Below are 14,213 nucleotides of genomic sequence, written 5' to 3' on the forward strand. Positions count from 1 at the left end.
AATTTTGACAGTGCATCCGCCTGGTTGTTTTCTGATCTCGGCACTTGGATCAGATGGAAATCCTCAAGGGAGCCGACTGCTTGTCGGACTGCCTGTAAATACTTGATCATGGCCGGATGGGTTGCTTTGTATTCGCCATTGTACTGACTCACTATCAATTGTGAATCGGAACAGGCGTCTATTTTTCTTGCCCCTGCCGCCTTGCACATGCGGATCCCGGCTAGTAAAGCTTCATATTCTGCCTCATTGTTTGAAGCCTGAAAACTGAAGCGTAGAGCATACTCGTACCTGTCGCCTTCTGGCGACTGACATATGACGCCTGCTCCACAACCATTTGAAGTAGAGCTTATGTCCACATATACCTTCCATACTTGGTCTGTAACTTGAGAGTCAGGAGGACGAGTCATCTCTACAATAAAGTCAGCAAAGGCTTGCCCCTTCACTGCTTTTCTAGGCTCGAAAGTAACTTCGAGGCTCTGTATTTCTATGGCCCATTTGATCATTCGGCCTGACGACTCCATGATGGTAAAGGGCCGCTTGATAGGTTGGTCTGTATACACGACGACTGCATGTGCCAAAAAGTAGGGCTTCAATTTTTTAACAGCCATGAAGAGTGCAAGACCAAATTTCTCCACTAGGGGATACCTCAACTCGGCATTTTTCAGTACGTGACTGACAAAGTAGACCGGGAGCTGGCATCCGTCTCTTTCAGCAAGGAGAACAGCGCTTAACGCATGATCAGAGACGGCCAGGTACATGTAGAGTACTTCTTTGGGCAAAGGGCTGACCAGCCTCGGCAAGGAATGCAAGTGAACTTTCAATTTCTGGAAGGCGACCTCAGCATCCGGCCCCCATTCAAACCTTGCCTTTTTCTTAATTTCCTGGAAAAAGTATAGGCATTTGTGGCCTGATTGGCTTAGAAATCTTCCCAAGGCCGCCAGACAACCTGTTAACTTCTGAACCTCTCGGATGGTACGAGGCGACTGCATGTCAATGACCGCCTGCACCTTCTCAGGGTTCGCCTCTATTCCTCTCTGATTGATAAGGAATCCGAGAAATTTCCCAGACTCAACTCCAAATACACATTTCTTGGGATTGAGCATGACATGGTGCCGCCTGAGTGTGGCGAAAGTTTCTCGGAGGTCCGACAGATGATCTTTCTGAAGTTTAGTCTTGACAATCATATCATCAATGTATGCCTCGACGTTTCTCCCAATCTGATCAAAGAACACAGTGTTTATCATTCGCTGGAAGGTAGCCGGGGCATTCTTAAGACCAAACGGCATGACCTTGTAACAGTATAACCCCTGATCAGTGACGAAGGTCGTCTTCTCCTGATCTTTCTTCCATAAAGGAATTTGATGGAAACCAGAGTAGGCGTCCATAAAGCTCATCTAAGCATGGCCGGCTGTTGAGTCAACCAGATTATCAATTTTAGGCAGAGGGTAACTGTCTTTGGGGCACGCCTTGTTTAAGTCTGTGTAGTCTACACACATTCGCCAGGTGCCATTCGGCTTTTTAACAAGCACCACATTTGCAACCCAGTCTGGGAAGTAACATTGCCGAATGAACCCTGCATCAAGTAATTTTTTCACTTCGGCGGCTGCCGCCTGACTTCTTTCTTCGCCATGGTTTCGTTTCTTCTGCCGTACCAGCTTCTTTTTTGGATCCACAGCCAGTTTATGTACCGCCTGATCAGGACTAATGCCTGGCATTTCATGGACTTCGAATGCAAATATGTCCTTGTATTCTTTCAATAGTTTGTGAAAGTCGTCACCAAGGTCTCTCAGAGCAGTCGTCCCAACTTTGACTGTTCGATCAGGACGTGAGTCGTCTAAGATCAGGTTCGTATGCTCACCAGTCGGCTGAGGGCGGAACTCATCCGACCGCTCCTCTGCCAATGATTGCTATTTTCTTTCTTTTCTTGCGGCCCCTGTCTGGGATGCCTTTCTCTTCTTGCCGCCTGCTTCTTGAACAGGCGCACTCTCCTTGACATTGTCAAGGTCTGTTTTTTCACCGCTTGACCCAGTGGCCATAACAGTGGGCTTGACATCCGAGAGATAGCACTCTCGGGCCATCCTCTGATCTCCCCTTAGGGAGCCGACTGTTCCATTATCCCTCTCAAACTTGAGCAACATAAGAGATGGGATTATAACAGCCTTGGAATTATTCAGGGTTGGTCGACCCAGAATCATGTTATAGGCCGAGAGTTCTTCTACTACCAGGAACCGGACTACCATGTGTCGTCCTTCCCCTTTTTCACCCAGGCGGATGGGTAAATCCACTCGTCCCAGTGGGTGGACGACTCCTCCTCCAAACCCTACTAAAGGGTGGGAGGCCGGATGTATGCAATCAGTCTGATATTTTAGTTTCGACAGACATTTGCTACTGATGAGATCTGAGGAGCTTCCGGTATCTATGAGGATTCGGCCGACTCTCTGGTTGGCCACTTTACATTCAATGACGATAGGGTCGTCATGCGGCCCTTTTACCCCTCCTAGATCTTCTTCAGTGATGACAATCTCAGGAAATGAATATTTGGACGGCCGTTCTTGGTGAACGGAATTTATATCTAACCGCCTGATATTGTCTTTATTGCCCCTAATAGTGGGGCCGCCTCCTGAGAAGCCGCCTGCAATGGTGTAGACGACTGCATCATCTGTATCGGAGCTGTCGGCCTGTTGATTCTTTTTGGCCGACTGCTTTTTTGAGGAAGTGTTCCCCGTAGATTTCTTGACATAAGTGTCAAGATCACCTTGCTCAGCCAGGCGGTCCAGATACCGCATGAGACTGATGCAGTCATTGGTGTGATGACCAACATCATCATGATAAGCACAGAATTTATCTTGGTTCCGGTTGTTTGCAGAACCCTTCATGGGGACCGGCTTCTCAATTGAGATCCGTCCCTTGATTTCTTTTAGGATAAACTGGTTATCCTTGTTAAACGCATACTTTGGGGAGTATGGTTTGAATTCTTTTTTCTTTTTCTGGGCCGGCTGTTTAGAGGAATCAGCCGCCCAGACCTCTTTTCTCTTCTCATCTTTGTTTGACGACTGTTTCTGTCGTCCTTCTCTTTTGTCGAACCTTTTTCCGTCCGACTGTTTTACCGTACAAAGATCAGTCGCCTGTATATAGGCTTCTGCTTCAATCAAGGCCTCTTGAAGAGTCTCCACCCTTTTTCGAACCAAATCAAATTTGAAGGTAGACCCGTCTTTGAGACCTCTGAAAAAGTCAGTATAGGCTACCTCATCTGGTAACCCTTGAATCTGTATTCTCATCAGGTTAAACCGCCTGATGTAAGAACGAAGCCCCTCCTTCTCGCCCTGCTGAATTGTTCCTAAATCAAGGGTCGTTTTCTTCGCAGGGATGTTCATGGCGAAATTGGAGGTGAATAAGTAAGCAAGCGTCCTGAAGCTATTTACACAACCAGTCGGCAGGTTGCCGAACCATTGTTGTGCGATTCCTTTGAGAGTCGCTGGGAAACACTTGCACCAAGTGAGATCATCCAACCCTTGAAGGTACATCAGGTTGGTGAATGCCATCAGATGGTCTTCTGGGTTAGTAGTGCCATCATAGGCGCCTACTAGTACATTTTTCACTTTGGCCGGCTGAGCGGCTTCAGTAATTTCCTTGGAGAAGGCCGACGGCTATTCACCAAGTCTAAGCAACCGTAGCTGCCAGTCCATAGGTTGGACGTTTTTTTCTGCAGGTCCACCAAACGGAGGTGGCTGCAAAAAATATTGTTGTTGCGGCACAAATGGTAAGTTTGGTACCGCCTGGTCGCTGTGAAAGCCGGACTGACGGGAGGTGCCGCCTGACTGACTCTCATGATACGACTGAGTATGCCTCATCGAGGCATTTCGCAGACTGTCTTGAAAGTTTGAAGTAGAGGCCGACTCTGACAATTGGTCACTCTTCTTCTGCTCTAGCAGTAGCCGAGCGTCTGTGAATGTTTGCTTCGACCCGTCCGCCTGAATATGACGAACAGGTTTCCTATTTCCTGTAGGAAAACGGAATTTTGTGAAATCAAGGGCAGGTGGCTCCCGCTTCCTAGATTTAGGATGAGGAGTCGCCTCTCGCCCTTGACTGGAGCAGGCGGCTTCTTGTTGATCAACTCTTGAATCTCTCCCTTGAAGTCCCTCATGAAGGTCATGAGTTCGTTCCTTGTGATGGGAGCAGACCCATCAGTCGGCTGTTGCCGAACAGGCGGTGCGCCTGCTGGCTCACTTCCAGTTTGAAGAGGTTCCCGTTCCCTCCTTTCGATATGACGGGTACGTCGGGCCCTTAGGGTCCCGTCTGAAGCTGTGTGAGCTTCAACTTCAAATTCACTCTCGGTATCATGGTCCGACTGAACTTGAGGGTCGTCTAGGGGACGCCTCTCTTCAGGAGTCGGTACAGACTTGGATGCCATCTCAGAAGTACTCTCCCCACAGACGGCGCCAAATGTTTCGGGGTTTTCTGATGTCCTGCGGGAGAGTTACAATTCCGAGACTGGAACCGGACGCCTGTACCTGCAAAATAACGGAGACTCCTGGTGGTGGGAGCTCCGCCTCCAACGGTCAAGTTAGTACTTGATTAACGAGTAATTAATGCGGAAATTAAAGTGATTGGGTCTCTCTAGGTGAAAGTGTTTAATGTAGGTAATCTGCTTTGTTAGCGAGATCAGCCGGTTATTACTGTGTGTAATTAATGTGTTTTTTCGTTCTCCCCCTTAATGAGGATTAAGGGAGGTATTTATAACCTTGGGAAACGTGCCCATCCTAGGTTTAGGTTAACCTAGGGCCGGTTGGGCTTCCCTCGGAAGTTGGGCCTGGGTGGCCGGTTTCCCCATTAGGCATAGAGTATGCCACATGTCATGACATAACAGGTCCAAGGTGGACGAATAAGCGCGTGCCACGTGGCAAGCCCTGACAGTTCCAACTGGGGGACACTTGACAGGACCTGATTGGTCCACGTGGCGCATTCCGATTGGAGGAGCAAAATCCCCTAATCAATTTCGATCAATGATAAATTAGATTTATATTTTATTTAAGAATTACAAAATTCATTCACCACTTAAGCATACTTAACAAATAGAATTTGAGAGTATAGCCACGTAGGGAAAAAAAACAACAAATATTAATTTATGATTTTAATCATTTTAAAAAAAATTGAAAATTATCTTTTGTTATTTTGATTTAAATTACTTTTAAAACTAATTTTAAAAATTAAAATTTTGATATTAAAGTAAATATCTGATGAATGAAATAATAATTGATATATAAAAGTAATTTATTTCAATTTAATAAATCCAAGTTCTAACTAAAGAAGAAGACAGTAACATCAATCAAATAATTTAAAAACTTAAGATAAAAAATTGAAGTTATATTTATGTTTAAAAAAAAATTATAATAGCAAAACGAAATTAATAAATATCAACTACGGAGTACTATATAATAATTTTAGGATATTACGTAAAAGTACATAACCAAGATGATACTCCATATACTACTATATAACATTTATAATCAAGCATCATAAAAATCATCACACAACCCAAAAATAATAATTAGATCAAGGATGGATTAAATTAAAACCAAAAAGAATATTTTTTAAAAAGGGTGCGCATGACCACCAAGGTCGGGCTGCTGCCGCACGCTTGCCTGGTTGCCACCGCTGCCGGCGTGTGCTGGTGATGGCAGGCGACTGTGGTGATGGACGGCCGGTGGTGCGTGTGTGGTGGTGTAACAAATAAAGGGGAGGGGGGAAATAAGGGAGACATGCAAAAATTCCAAAAAAAAAAAAAAAAAAAAAAAAAGACCCTATTCTCTCTCCTCTCAAATTTAAGAACTCATTAAACTTCACATATTACATAGACAAAAATAAAATCAGGAAACAAAAAAATACCACGTTTAAAGCAATACATTTAATCTATGAACTCTAAAAACATCAACAAAGCAAATATTTCAATTGTTAGTGTAAAGACCCATTTACAGAGGAGAGAGAAAAGGAGATTATAAAAAATCTTAAGGCTTAACAATGGTGGTATCTTTACTCAAGCAACTTTTTATCTCAAAACTAGTGTGTAGCCCCGGCAATGTCCCGAATTGCTAGTTTGTACTTGTTTAATTTGCTAATCAAATTCGACTATTTAGATAGTAAGATTTGTTGGTTTTGATTTTAAGTCTTGATATAAACATTTTTTATTTGTCAAACTCAATCATTACATAATGAAAACAAACAGTATAATAAGACACATATTAATTTATCTAAGTTAACTATAATTTTGTTGGATAAAAAATACACAATTAATAAATGACTAAGATGGTAAGACTCTTAACTTAAGACTTATTGGTCTTGAGTTTAAGTCTTGTTATAAGCAATTTTTAGATGCAAACCTAATATATGTGAAAGTGATATGTCGAACTTGAAAAAAGTGACACGTGGAACATATTCTGTTTTAGAAACGCTTTTTAATATATAATAAGTATAGACGCTTTTTAATATATAAGTATAGATAGATTTTTCAATTGAATGAAATAGTAACTGTCACTGATTTTTTTGCCCCATTAATCTTCAAAACGGGCGACTTCAATAATGGATGGCAAAGGTGAAGATCGAAATTGGATATGGATATGTAAAATTAGAATTAAATTGTTTACATTTATTTGTAGTTTGAGGGCGCTGGTGTCAGGAATGTGACTTACACTAAGTAATTAATCAATTGATAATGGTGTTTGATAATTGAAAAAAGAAAAAAAAAATGAACTAGTGCAGAATCTAGGGGAGAGAGACTGAGCATAAAGGAGAGGTTGAAGGTCTGCCAAAAGAAAGAAAGGGGTATGGAGGAGAGAGGAAAGAGAGTGGGGTCTTTTTTGGAGAAGAAAGAGTATGGGTAAAATTGTCATTTAACAATACGAAACTACCTAAAATATATTCATGTCAACTAAAAAAATTCCAAAAAGAAATACGTATCAACTACAAAAAACCAGAGGTAGTAGCATTTTTGTATATATACGAAATATTGAAATAATATAAACTATGTCAGGTGTTGTGCTATGCACGGTAGTTAATTTTCACTATTTATTATTTGTTTAACACTATATTTAATTATAAAAATTGTATGAATAATTGTAAAATAAGCTAAAATTATGTAATTACAAAAAAATTAAAAAATATTGTACTAAAGAAAACCTAGGGCATAATGCAGTAATACACGACTAATGAAAATATTGTGGATTGCATCACAAAGCTATCGATAATTGCATAGTATTAAATAAAAGATTAAATTTTTTGCTGAATGTATAAGTGGAATACAATAAGGGAAATATTATTTTATAGTACTCCCTCCGTCCTTAATTACATTCATGTTCTCCTTTTTGGGTGTTTCAAAATTACATTCCTACTTTCTCTTTTTAGTAAGTGAATTTTTACCAAATATCCCCAAATTATCCCTAAATAGTTGTGACGTGGCATTATTTTAATTATTTTTCTGTTTTGCAATTAATGGTTGCACAGAAACCATAATTTTTATTCACCCTTTTGAACAATCTGAATCCATGTGCAGCACTATAGTTGAATAGGATAGGTCCTAAGGACACACCAGAAGATGACATGTGTCATTGCTGGTGTGTCTTTTAGTATATAGTTATTGATTGATTGAATATTGATTCTACTTTGTTTTATTCAAAGACAATAATAAATGACTTGTAATTCCCATTGTATTTTCTAATCATGGGTTTTAAGGTTACTCCAAACTCCTTAATTTCCGTGTAAATTTAGAATTAGGAATGTAATTAAGGGACGGAGGGATATAAGAAATATTATCTAAGAAGCTTGAAAAATAAAAAATTGACGGATAATTTTTTAACTAAAAATAACATGTGTCATTCTTTTTTTTTTCCTAGTTACGCCTTATTATATAAATTGATAGATAGATTACCATTAATCATTCAATCCATTGTTTTAATTTACCAAAGTTACCCTGGAAACTTTAATGAGTATTTTTAATTTTTATAGAAATTATTGAACATACACATTGTTTTGTTTATAAAAAATATTCGAGTAATTTTTTGGTAAATAAATAAATAAATAAATATATATATATATTCATTTCTTTCTTGTCAATTAAAATTTTTTAGATTAAGAAATATATTATTTGAAATATGATTATGAATATTTTAGGCTAAATCTAGTGTAGAAAGTAGAGAAGATTATTATTAAAAAGAAAATATAAAATACTCTTGCTATGATTGATTTGCTTATATAACCACGCTATAATTGTTTCGCTATTATTAAAACTATTTATATTTTAATTAATTCTTTTTAACCTTATTAGAAAATTACTCAAATATGGTTTTCACAAAAAAAAAATAAAAAAATAAAAATAAATAAATAAATAAAATAAAGAACACACCAGGAGATACGTGTGTCATTGCTAGTGTGTCTTTTAGTATATAACTAGTAAACATTGGTGAGAATCCAATGCCCCGAAAACCTAAGGGTTCCTCCGCAAGGTTCGTCCACGGAGGGTGAGTCAGGGCCTAAGATCAGGCCGAAAGGCGTAGTCGATGGACAACAGGTGAATATTCCTGTACTACCCCAAAGGTAGCCTTTGGATGTTGTCGTGACCGCTTAAGGTCAAGCCGGCTCTTCCTGATCTGACATTGCGGGGTGGTAAAGCACTGTTTCGGTGCGGGCCGCGAGAGTACCCGTGCATTGCACTTTGGTGATAAGTAATTTTTTCATATTTCTTTTATATATTTTGTTGTTGATATCATTTAAAAATAACTTGGCTTGCTTTTAAAAAATAATATTAAAAAAAGGGTATATAGATATAAAAAAAAAAACATGTACATAGTCCTTTTTTTAATATATTTATTATTTATTGTTGCATTATAATATTTACTACAATATTATACAAGTATAAAAATTTTCTAAAATGATGGTTAGAAAAAATGTATTTAATGTTTCATCATCTGTTGAGCTTATATATTTAGAGTGGAAGCTTAAAAAATATATATTATTAGCTATCAATATCTAATATTTTTGTATATTGAAAAGATTCAAAAGTAGTAATGAGTATACAACGATATTAGTGCCAAAGTCAACTTTGTATTTTTAGTTTTAAACCTACTTAATCCTAAAATCTAGCAAGCAAAAAGAAAGGGAAAAAAATAAATAAATAAATTGATGACATCATAATTAAATTTGGAGGAAAATTTTTTAATGAGAGCTTGACACGTATGACACTTTAAGGAATTGATGACATCAACACGTTTTGTTTTGGTAATAGTTAATAGATAGATTATTGATTGATGGATTGTTTCTTTTCTCTTAGATAAAATTCCAATACAAAAAAATATCATTTTATTTTTATTATAAATTTAAAATTTTAATTTTAATCCTACTTGGTGCTTTAACATAACAATGCCACGTGGCATAATCCTATCCATAACACTCTAAAAATAATATGACGCTCTAATAATTTTTTAAAAATCAAAATCCTAAGATACATGATATAAAGACTCGCTAATATGATTAACTAGGTTAGCGGATTTCACAGTAACTTATCTTTGGATTTTTGTTTTCATATGTTTTTTTTTTTAGTTCAAAATGTTCAGAAGTCCACTTTAATTATTGACCTCAATTATTATGCTAATAAATTTCCTCAAAAAAAAAAAACTTATTTTGCTAATAACGGTTTTTAATCAATGTCAATTTTGTTGTTGTAAAAAAAATTAAAAAAAAATGCTAATAACTGTTAAAAAGACTCCAACAACCTAATATCAACATAAACTAATTTAGGTCATGTGCCATGTACGGTTATGTTAATTACTCCATATTTTCTTTCTATAAATTAATTTATGGCATACAAAATAAGAAGTTAATATCTTTGTAGAATAACCTAGATTCCACCATAATTACGTTTTTTGTAAAAAGATTATTTATTTCCTTATTATTCCGTACTTAATTGCGTAATAACATAAGAAAGGTAAATATTATTGCTTGTTTATTTGCTTGACAAAAAAAAACTTCTCTTTTAAATAAATTCCTTAAATAAAATTTTCAGATTATTTAAAAAAATACTAAGGATACACCACGAAATGACATGTGTCATTGCTGTTGTGTCTTTTAGTATATAGTTATTGATTGTATTTTTTTTTTTTGAAACAAAGTTATTGATTTAATACAAGTACTAGCATAGTGCCCGTGCGATGCACGGTTTATAAATCAAATTATTAAACCCGTAGGAAAAATAAAAATAAAAACAAAGGTAATTCATTTACTATTAAAGGACTTGGTTACTAATGGTCAATATCTGAATAGTATTTTATGTTATTTGAATTTCTTTTAATTTTTTATAATGTTATTTTATTAATTGAAAAATACTCTACATAACTATATAAGAAGTGGACTAATTTATTGAGAAAAAACTAAAATTTTCTTATCATACCATCCGCATCAGTAGCTACAATCAATCTAATATATACATGTTTTATTTATCCGCCGCACTCATTAAATCTATAAACACAATAATAACCTTATATTTGACTTACCAGTACATATATTTTCCTAAGTTAAGCATTGTGCCAAAAACCATTTATTATATAATAGTCATATATATAACCAACAGTTGATTAAATATAGTATACAACACAAATACTTCGTATATAGGTATGGATACTGATAATTTTATTATAAATAAAATATACAGAGTATATTTTACTAAGATTTATCCCTACCTTAATAATAAAAAGGTTAACAAAACTCTTATAATAGTGCATGGACATTTATATATCTAAAAATGTTCTTTTTACATATATTTTCCCCCATTTCCCTACTTTATAAAAAGTGGAAAGATGTTCTTATGAACAGTGTGAGGACTATTTGTAACACCCCAATAATTCTCTCTTTAAACATGTGAGGACCCTGAACAATATTCAAGACAATTATTGGCGTGCTACCGTCATGTGTTCAAACGTTAAGGCTTTATCAGAAAATAGTAGCGGAAAAACTAACTCAGTTATAAATAAGTTTCAAAACCAATAACCAAAACCAAATTAAATCATACAACTTGGAACCATTAAGGCCCTTATTCAAAACCCCACAAAAGTAGTAAATAAATAAAACCAAAGTTTAAATAAATTCAAACTTATGAAAAGAAATAAACTGCAAATAATAACCAACTCTCAACTCAAAATCCCACAACCATGATGTGAATGCTGCATATGTAAGAACATGTGGTTAATCTGCTCCCCAATATTACAAGTGTAAAAATTGGATCGTCACAGGGTCATTGAAAGGCGAAGGCCATGACCAAAGAAAGACACACACAAAAGCACGCAATCAGCAAAGCTGAGTACATACAAGCTGCAAAACATAAAAGAAAACCCTAACATGCTACTAATAATCAACCATTACGCATCATTAGTTTATAGACTCGGCACATGACTCAACCATCAAATTTATTAAGACTTCACTAGTTAATATTAACTAACTTATTTATTTATTTCATTGGATTTAGCAATAGACAAGGTTGTCCAACCCATGTCCCATTTGGAACATCAATAAAAGAAAAACCCCATGCCTCCTTTCGGAAACATCAATAAACATCCAACGACCACGGAAGCGACTCCGTGACCGTAGTTAGTATGAGATCTCACCTAACTCCTAGTTTTAAAAAAAATATATTTGAAATAAGAGACTCGTAGATCAGACGGCCTCGAGAAAAGTACACAGCTAATACCCCGTGTACCCCAACCCCTGATTGTCATTACTCCAGAAGTGCACCAATCCAGAGTTTTATTGCTCATCCATCTTGCACTTTACGTGATTTACAGGTTTAGACTTGGTGATGACTCATATACATAACAATACAAACATTCTAAACACAATTCAATCAAACAAGACAAGTTTCCAATTTCAATTCGTGATTTATTAGTGACAAACAACACTTATTATTTAATCCTTTACTACCTCGGTGTATAAACACCTTGAGTGCATAAGGCACCCCAAAACCTTAACCTCGTCTTATAAGACTTAAATCCTTCCTTTACTCCTCCTGTTTGCATAATTATGAATGAGTAATAAATTAATCTTTTTACCAATCACATACCTTAGCCTTTAAGCGCACCTTGCATAGTTAGAGCACAAATAATACTTGCAATATAAAATAGTGCACGTCATACGAAATTCACAATGTATAACCAAACAATTCAACCCAGTCAATCCTATACATGATACTAAGTTCTCGATCCGTCCTTAAACATGCACCTACAAACAAGGTTTCGTAACTTGTACGTACCTTGAATAAACAAATTGGTATGCCACTTTACTATCTAGAAATCACCTTCAATAAACTCCTCTCCTAAACCAAACAATAACATCTCAATCAATACCCAATCAATCAAATTTACAGCAATACTAACTTACTTTAAAACCTTCAAAATCCAAATCAAACAACACTTTAAAACCTTCCCTTTAGTTAAAATTAAAGGCTTATATATAGTTCTTTAAATTTTCTTCATAAAAACCTTAAAATACACTCTTATACATAAAATTACAGCAAGTTTAAAGTTTAATAAAAATCTGAAAATTATATAAAAACCCCTAATAATCTCCCTTTTTAATGGGTGATTAAACCTTCTTTATAAAACATCAAAAGTAGTACTTAGAAACTATTTCCAACACTTAAAAATTCAATAAAAACATATATTTATGCTTAATTAACTTTAAACATAATTAATTTTATTAATTAAACTCAAGGATAATATTTTAAGTATAAAAAAACTTCGTTAAAATAAAAAACTGCCCAAAAATCATATTTAGAGGCTGTATTTGGCCACGAGAGGGTAGTTCTCACTACCATAGGTAGTGAGTCTTTCTTAAAACGTTGTTTCCACATGAAAAACACTACTGTTTTTTGTCAAAATCGGATGAGTTCAGAACCTGATCGGGATTAAAACGGGATTAATATTAACGAACCGAAATCTGAAAATTAAAACACGAATTTACATGTTCAAAATAATCTGGAATTAAATTAAAATAATCATTAGTTATAATCAATTAAATTTCAAAACATCATTTCTATAAAAGCCCTAAATCAATTGTTCATAAAAACCCTAAAATCATGATTTTCAATAAATTGAAACCCTAGGTTTATAATTCATAACATATGAAAATTTATAACATAAATATAATCTGAAATTTATAATATTTATACCATCAAAATATAATTTGATACTAAAAATATAATCTTTATACTAAAATCAAAACCCAAAACAATTAAATTAACATTAAGCAAAATAATGAAACAGAGGAGGATGAAAATAAGACTAACCTTTTTTGTGTGGGAAATTTTTTGAGATTCATGGGGAATTTATAGGAGAGAATTATTGTAGGGTAAAAAGGAAGATTGAGCCTCATAAAAATAATGGGTCAATTAAGTAAACAAATGGGTTAGGCTTGTGTGATTGGACATAAATTGTAGATTAAAGGTGCATAAAATAATTTGTTCAAATAATTTTTGACCCAGATTAATAATTTGAAACTTTTGAAATTAAATTATGAAAAATAACAAATAAATATTATAAATAAAATAAATTTTCATTTATAAAATATTTAAAAATACGGGGGATTACACTATTACACCCTTAAAAAAGTTTATTTACCTATTTATCCCCAATTAAAGTTTTGATACATTTGACCATTCATATCTTTTTACTCAATGTATGTGGGTTACATTAAAGCACTTTTGAGCCCACAACCATCTCTGAAAAAGGGTGTTTTTGAAAATAAATTACCACAAACATTCACACTTTCCATTGACTTGTTGGAGACAATTACACAAACCTCTCCATATGACCATAACACTCTTATTGTAGTCATGGAACGATTTAATAGCTTTTATTGCCTTTTTTTATAGTAATACATTGGTGAGTTATATTATCATCATTTTCAAAATAAATAATCGTAACACAAACGTGCTTCTACAATAAATATATAAATAATCTCTGTTGATCAATCTAATACAAGTATAATGCAACAATAACTAAAAGTCCGTAAACTATGAGGTTCAAATACATAATTCTTTCACGAAGGCTAGCTACACCGCGCGCATCGCGCGCGTGGGCTCCCCTAGTAATTTTAAAAGCCTTAAAATTTTCTTTTGAATTCGCTAAATTGATTTAAAAGGTTATGTCTATTTCAATATTTAAAGCCATTTACTATTT

This window comes from Chenopodium quinoa, unplaced genomic scaffold (genome assembly GCF_001683475.1).
Source record: "Chenopodium quinoa cultivar QQ74 unplaced genomic scaffold, ASM168347v1, whole genome shotgun sequence".
NCBI lineage: Eukaryota > Viridiplantae > Streptophyta > Magnoliopsida > Caryophyllales > Amaranthaceae > Chenopodium > Chenopodium quinoa.